Source organism: Ambystoma mexicanum, chromosome 4p (genome assembly GCF_040938575.1).
Source record: "Ambystoma mexicanum isolate Mex_15411 chromosome 4p, UKY_AmexF1_1, whole genome shotgun sequence".
NCBI lineage: Eukaryota > Metazoa > Chordata > Amphibia > Caudata > Ambystomatidae > Ambystoma > Ambystoma mexicanum.
In genome coordinates this window covers 1,150,718,411-1,150,726,558 of record NC_090927.1, presented here as the reverse complement: position 1 = coordinate 1,150,726,558, position 8,148 = coordinate 1,150,718,411, and the positions used below count along the sequence as shown (strand labels likewise).

Below are 8,148 nucleotides of genomic sequence, written 5' to 3'. Positions count from 1 at the left end.
AGTGTTTAGTTCCAGCCATCAGTGTTCTCACTGTGTGGTTCTGGAACCTATTATCGGAACCACACAGGAAGAAGACAGCCGTTGGGCAAGATTGGATGTGAGGGACTTCCTTGATTAATAAACCACGTAAAATATATATACGAACTGTGTGAATGTTCATTACTGGAAAATATAACAAGTAGCCCCAGCCGACCCCCTCTAAAATCACCCATCCCAAACAAACTCATCAAACTTTAAATTCCCCTATTAGCACACTTGGATCAGTTAAACACCACCATCTACTGTCCCTGCATTGTTCCTTTTCTCAGCCCTCCATACATTGATGATGATGATCATGATTTTTAAAGTAAATGTATTTTCCCGCCCCGTCTCAATCTGGTCTCTTGCGGTAACTTCCACGGCATCCCAAAGAAAATGCCAATTGTAATCTCAGCCAGCCAAGAGCACAGATTCCTGAAGCTCTTGCAGCCACAGCCTTCCCGGATCCCGCTCACAAAATCACGACGAGGGACAATACGTAGTCAGACGCTCTATCTGTTGTCTTGCAGAAACTTTACCTGTATCCCAAATAAAATGCCGACCTTAACCTCAACAGAAGCCTTCGCGCTCACTAAAATTGTTCACGCAAAATCCCAACGATGACGTCGACACTACGTGAATGGTAGGGTACGTGCCCAAAGTCACGTGAAGAAGAGTAGGCGGGGCGTTGCCATGGTCCGTTTCTCGGACGGGAACTAGACGCTATCGTCAGGTGAGTGCATGATCCTTTAGTGAATTTGTATGCGGTTCTTTTAGCCTCCATTAACTTAGACGTTCAAAGCCTCTTTGTTGTTATATCGGTAAGCGGGGTCCTTTTGCAACCTCTGAAAATTCACGTTGAAATGAGAGGCTGAAGCTGTAATTCGTTGTATTGTACTTATCACATGTTGAAATTAAAGTACGTGACTTTCTTAACATCTGGTTTTGAAATTACACCGGCCAGCCTGTCGTTGTTGGTATCTTAGACAAAGTAGCTGCTCTCTATCTCATTTACGGTGCAGGTCAGGCTCTGGAGTGCTCGCAGACGCAGTATCTGCTCTGGTGTAAGTGGCTGCATACAGGGCTTTAAGCGGGCCGGGGCTGGGCCCCGACAGTGTCCAGAACGGGCTCCCAGACTCTTTCCCCCCCCCCTCACCCCCCAGCTCCAGCCAGCCGACACCTCGGGCAGCCTGTGTAGACCCCAGGCAGCCTGTGTAGAGGCTGCACGGTTACACGAGCTGCCTGCATTTGTCAGTACTTCGGTTTAGAAAAAAGAAAAGGTGATGCCTTTTTTCTTTTTTCGAAACAGACCTTTTCTTTTTTCTAAAATCGAAGTATTGACTCCTACATATAGCAGGTGTACCCGTGCAGTGCGCGCTGCCTGATTTCTATGTTCTCAAAACAGGAGGAGGGCTGGACTGCTCAGCTCTACTTTTGTTTCCAGTAACTAGTCTAATGACTTCTGATACAGTACCTCGTACCTGCTCATCAGCTACATCTGACAATACCTTCCCTGGGGCAAATAATTACACACACAGTACCGGATCTGGGATACTGATTGCAGGCACAGAACCTGCTAATCCGTTACATAGGCCAGAATACCTGCCCTGAGGCTTATAACTGCAGACCCAATACCTGCTCTGCACAGTAGGCACTGTGGGGCTAACGATTACAGTCCCAGTGTCTGCTCTGGAGCTAACGGTATTTAACATAATACCTGCCCATGAGCAAATCTGGGGTTAGTGACTGCAGAAACAATAAAAACCCCATGCACCCTTTTCTTCTCGTGTGTCCTTTCCCATTTCTAATTCACCCCTGGCACCTCGAATCACACTCTCTGAAATTAACGTACAGCATAAAGAAGCGATCAGTAGGGATAAACCATCGTGCCACGACTTTCAAAACGTGTTTGTTGTAACTGATGGGATGCTCTTTCACTTCACTTGTGCCTAAAAGGTGGTGAACCGTGCAGAAAGGACGTTTAAATGGGTGCATCTTAGTTGTGCACATTGAGGTACTCTTCCGAACAAATGCACAACTGCGCCAGCAAAGGGGGTTCTCAGCATTTTAAAGTAAATCCCGATTTTCAAAAGAGGTGCTCTTTTCAAATCACAGTGGAAAAAAACATTTCCCTGTGCCTATTTGGAACAGGTGCAGGTGATATACAATGTATGGCTAGGTCACTTATGATCCTCTCATGCAATGAATTAGTGAATGCTGTGTGTGTGTGAATAAGCGAGTGAATGTTAGTCCAATAATGTATGTGTGCGTGTGTTCGTGCTGGTCCAGGGAGCTGACTTTGGCTGGTGAGGGCAGCCCAGTTACAATGCACTTTTTGAAAAAAATATGTATTTTATTGGCATTTCCATGTAACCCCTTCTCGCCCCTCAATCCCAACACATGTAACCAACAACGCACCCAGTCTTGTCAACTACCTTCCCTCCCCAGAGTCCATAAACTAAGTATATGGCTCCTGGTTCCAAGTTTCTGTGAGTGGCTCGCTCCCACCAGTTGTTGTATGGGCCCTTGCACCATTTGAGAACCCCCCCCCCCACCCCATAGTCCCTGTCTCCTCTAGAAACTTCAGTCATATCTCCTCCCAGCTTCCTGTGAAGGCAACCTCCCCAAGTGGAAAGAGTACTGGCACCAGCCCCAGCAATCTCATTTTTCTCAGGTACCATGCGTCCTGTGGGTGCCGCTGCAGGACAGTGTCCCAGTCTGAGACAAACCTTTGGTAACCCCCTTGAATTAAATGGGTCACCCACTCCAGTGCCACAATGTTCCAGATTTTACTAACCCATTCGTGTGTGGGGCAGCTTTTTGTTTCCATTTGTGTGCCACCACAAGTGATGCGGCCACTATCAGGATGACAGATGTCTTTCTTTGAGCTTTTGGGGGTAGATTTTCCAGAACCCCACCCATTCCCATGATGCCCATCCCTGTGTTGTCCGGCATGTGACTCCCAAAAATACTATTCATTGCTGCACAGGTCATGTCCCAATAAGGCTGTATGACTAGGCATTCCCGCCATATATGCTTCCACGATCCCAGTTCCCCGCATCCCCTCCAGCAGAGCGCTGACGCAGTTGGTTAGAATTCATGTAGTTTTTCTGGGGTGAGATGCCAATGGACCATTATCTTATTGGACCTCTGCACTATGCTTAGCACTACTGCACTTTCAGCATACATCCATGTGAGGGGTTACCTCTTTGCACTTGACCCAGGTTCCTGCTGTACCGTGCGCACTTGTTCCCCCTCGTCCACTCCCTTGCCCTTCCATCTGTACACTTGCATGACCTGAAGTTTCTTGGCCTAGTAAGTTCTGTCTTGTCCCCCCTTTGCCTCCCCTCCCTAATCTGGTTGCCCCTGAAACACTTCATGCACTTGCACTAGGATAAATGCTGTCAGGCCTAGTACGCTAGTTACTTTTTTGTTAGATCATTCTGAAACCTCAAGGCCTAAGAGTGACTACTATATTCCCTTGCTTCCTTCCCATCTTGAAGCACTTCTCTTTTATTTAAGCACTGTACAAATAAACAATTACAATTAACCACATCTCCTGAATCTAGATGGCATGCGTGAGCTTGGGGATATCTGGCCGTAACTGAGTCCAAAGTTCCCCCTCCAGCTACTGCCCCACTGCAGTTTCCCACTGCTCCATATTGTGCCATTCCCGATTCCTCGCCCCTTCTGCTATAATCCCATATAACGCTCCTACCAAATGCCTGTCCCTGTGTCTATTGTTGCGAAGCGTTCAAAGGGCGTGAGATCCCTGGTGGCCGTTTACCTGACCATTGGGTTCGTAAGCCAGTGCCTCAGTTGAGAGTAGTGATACCCCTCCCCCCTCTTCTAGCCCAAAGTCCTGCTTGCACTGTGCAAAGGATGTAATGTCTAGACCTCAGAACATGCCACATAGTTTGCGGTACCCTGCTGCCTCACGCCCATTGCAGGCACCCCTTTCCATACCCGGTGTGAACTGGGGATTCCTAAACAGCGACGTCAGCTGGGAGGGGAAGGTGGTCAGGTTCACCCTCCGCACCTGATCCTCCCATGAGTCCCCCACTAGGGCCCCTGTCCTGCTACGGTACATGTTTGCAGGTCTATTCCCCCCCTGGGTCGCCACAACACCTCGTCCAGCGGCGATCTCACCACTGCTTTGTCCATTCCAGACCTACCCGCGATCGCCCCTGAACCAATTCCCTGATGACTCTGATTTGAGCTGCAAGGAAATGGAGGCAGGAGTTTGGCGCTCACAGCCCTCCCTTGCTTCTGGGAGACATTCCTTTTGATAGCTACCCTGGTTCTCTTGCGTTTCCAAATAAATGACCCCACGTGGTTTTGAAGGCTCCCGTAGAAACCTTGGGGAACCCCCACTGGCAGGGCCGTGAAATAGCACAGGAGTTTTGGCAAAATCCCCATTTTACGGGCATTTATCCTCCCCATTCAGGATATTGATAAGGGCACCCGTTCTGCTAGCAGCCGGTGCAGCTTTTCCGCTAAAGGCGGGTAGTTGGCATTGTAAAGAACCCCCAAATATCTAATGCTGGTTTCTGCCCCTCTATAGGGTACTATAACCTGCAATTCCTGAACCTTTTCTCAGGGGGGCAGTCATGTTTAATAACTCTGACTTGTGGCCATTTATTTTTAACCCTGCCACCTCCCCAAAGAGAAGAAGTTCCTGCGAGATCCCTGGAAATGAGGTTTCTGGTTCTGTGATCAAGAGGAGAATTTCATCAGCAAATACTGTGACACTACGCTCCTCACCCCCAAAGGGAATCACCCCTAATTTCCAGGGAGGCCCTAATGCTGGCCAAGAGCGACTCCAGGTGGATGGCGTACAAGAGCAGGGAGAGCGGGCAACCCTGCTTAGTGCCTCATGAGACCATGATCCTCTGGGTAAATTTCCTGTTGATTGCCAGGTGCAAGGAGGGAGTTTGGTAGTTAGCTCTTCCCATTGAAAGTAATTTAGAACCGAATCCCATAACCTCCATGGTATGGAAGAGGAATGGCAATTCGACCCAGTCGAATGCCTTCTCAACATCCAACGCTAGTATAAGTGCAGGGGTTCTATATTTATTAACTTTTTCAACCAGATGACAGACCCACCAAATGTTATCCGAGGTCTGCCTATGTCTAATGAATCCCGGCTGGTCAGGATCAATCAGTTTGGGGAGGAGCTTATCCAGGTGTGACGCCAGGACCTTGGTGTAGATCTTTGTGTCTAGATTAATAAGGGCAATCGGCCGGTATGAACCGCATAATGACATCCTTACCCGCTTTGGGAAAAGCACAAACTTGGCTGCTTCCATTGTCCGGGTGATACACCCTCCCCCCTAAAAGAGTTGAAGAGCTGGACTAAGCGCAGTATCAGTGCCTCTCTAGAGGTCTTGTAGAGGCACGCTGGAAAGCCATCCGGGCCCGGAGCCTTTCTAATGGCAAGACAGCTATAGCCGCTCTTACTTCTTCTGGAGTAATGTCTCCCTCAAGTTCTTCCCGTTCTTGAGGAGTGATCTTAGGGAGAGGGCACCGGGACATGTATTCCCTTTTGGGCTCCACCCTCAGGGGAATCTGATGTGTACAGGGATGAATAATATTCTGTGAAGACCAACATTATGTCAGGTAGAGCAGTGCTTTCTTGCTCCCCCACCTTTATTTTAAGGACTGGCCTTGACTCTTCTTTTTCCCTAATCAACCTCACTGACAGGCGATCCGCCTTATTGGCTTTGACATAATTCTTCTGTTGGAGGTAGAGCAATGAGCGTTCTGCAGCTCTAGTCTTCAAAACATCTAATTGCCCCCTAGTCAGCCAATATTCCCTTTGCCGCGTACACCCCGCGTTATTTGCCATTTGAGTCATTATTTCTTTAAGTTTAGCTTCCAATTCATCCTGTAAGAGACTTAGTTGTTTGTCCCTCTGGCACTTCATCGTGATGAGCTCCCCCCTCAATGTAGCCTTAAACGCTTTCCACACCACCTGGTCGCGTACACCCTCTGTTGCGTTAAGTGCAAAGTAATCCAAGATTGTATTCTTTTTATCCTCACATAGGACTCCATCCTTAAGGATGTGGCTAGGGAACTGCCACTGGCATAGGCCTGGTTCGTTCTGCAAGGTAATTGTTATGGGTAAATGGTCTGACAGGGCGATCACTACTAGCTCTATCCCTGCAACATTACCCAATTGTGACCTTGAAATCCTTGTAACAACCCAGAGTAACCTGTGCGGGTCCCATAGGCCCATGTAGATAAACCAAGACATCCCGTACCACCCACCTCCACTCAGTACCTTTCTCCTAACTACCTCCCCCAAGTGGACTACAACATTCCTTCTTGTAACCCCCCCCCCTTTTCCCTTAGCGGGGCGCTTCAATGTCGATGGCCGTGTGGGCACATTCCACTCCTGCCCCCTCGTCGGGGGTGTTAAACTGGATCACTTCGGGACCATTTATTTTAGCCCTTTATCGAAAAACATGTCCACTCTCATATTTACCTCTTGACCTGTTCTCTCACTGGTCTTCGTTCTTGCCTTGGTGACCCTTCGTCCCCAATCTTCAGTACCGTCGTACCTTCCTCGCAGGTGGTGACCCAATGCAGTTTCCCTTCCCACTCGAACAGTAGTCCAGGGAAAGGTTGTTTATAGCATATGTCCACTCGCATTGGGGCGCGCACCACCGGGTCCATTATCCTACGCTTCACCACGGTAGTCTGGGCGATGTCCTGTAATAGTTGAAGTTCCGAGTCATTGCAGCGGATTGATCTGGCCCTCCAGTCAGCCACCAGGACCTTCTCGTTCTGCCCGTACTTGTGTAAGGGCACCACTATATCTCTGGTTCTGGCCCCTGACTCTCTGCTCTTTGGCACCACTCTGTGTATGTAGTCCAGCTCTATCCCCGACCAGTCTTTTACCTCCAGCAGGTCTGCGAAAACTTGCTGCGCCATCATGCGTAGATCCTTGTCTGCCACCGCCTCAGCAAGGCCCTTTATTCTGAAGTTAGATCTTCTCGAGCTGTTTTCAAGGTCTTTGCTCTGGTTCACAAGGTTCTGCGTAACCCTTGCTAATTGCTCTACCCACTCGTCGATCTTCCTTGTGTCCTCTCAGACCTTCTTGTTAGGCTCTCTCCACTGCATTGGTCTGCTCCTCTAGTTTCGTTATGTCCCCCTTTGTTAGGGAGAATTCTCTGTTGAGGCTAATTTCCCAAACCTAGTGAGTCCCCCAGCAGCTTTGCTGGATTTTTGGGGTTTATTTTTTTCTCCTGCTAAAAGTGAGACTCTTTTTCTCCCACTCTTAGGCATGATTTGAGAATGTCCTTTGACTGTGAATGTGTTTTAATGGCTATGGGGTCTTTTACTCCATAGGGCTTCATGTGTTTTTGGTATGTGTGTTACACAGCACCCTCAGTACAGTAACACAGGGGTGTCATAGTGACCCCCAAACTGTTATAGCTGATAGGATTACAACAGGGTATGGTTATCTTAATTCCCAACAAGAGAACAATTTGTAATAGACCCTAACCTGATCGAGCCTTAGCTTGACTGAAGCATCAACTGCAGAAGGAAAGAATCACCCGGAAGTCCCTGCCTCCCCTAACACTGGTAAGTAGACACCACCGAAGGGAAACACAAACCCCCGGGAAACCCTCTGGGGAAAAAAACCCTGGGCGTCTGGGATCGGTCTTCTTGGAGTGGCGACTCGGGAGGTCTTGAACAGGACGTCTCGGAAGGGTGACTCTTCTCAAAGCGGAGAATGAGGGAGGAGTGCTACAGGATGAAAGAATGACAGGTAAGTGGGAGAAGGAGAGAGTGTGAAAAATGACAATCTGGGAGGGTGAGAGCGCTTACTAATGACTGAGGTGACTGGAAGTAAACCCTTCGCCTTGAGCAATCCGGGTGGCTGGGAGCGTTGTAATTCGAAGGGGGTAGAAATCACTGCCAAGGTAAGAATAATTAATGATAGCCCAAAGCAAGAAAGGAACGGAAGAATCAATAGAGGATCGGGACTTTCTTCCGCAAAGCGGACTCTCTCTGATTGGGTGTTTGAACCGAAACCCCAGCTCAAACGAACGGGAGAAGTCAAGGGAATCACAGAGGGAACAGAGGCGGGAAGCTCGAAACGGGACACAATTCTATAAGAGA

The 8,148-nt window shown here is 48.7% G+C and overlaps 1 protein-coding gene across 1 annotated transcript in view; it reads left to right on the top strand.

Moving 5' to 3' along the window:
• The first annotated feature begins 681 nt into the window (after nucleotides 1-681).
• Nucleotides 682-8,148, top strand: part of AHI1 (Abelson helper integration site 1) — a 2,019,384-nt gene continuing 2,011,917 nt past the window's right edge. Inside the window, exon 1 of the mRNA XM_069606745.1 lies at nucleotides 682-751. The gene's annotated coding sequence lies outside the window, so the exon portion shown is untranslated. The remainder of the gene's footprint in view (nucleotides 752-8,148) is intronic.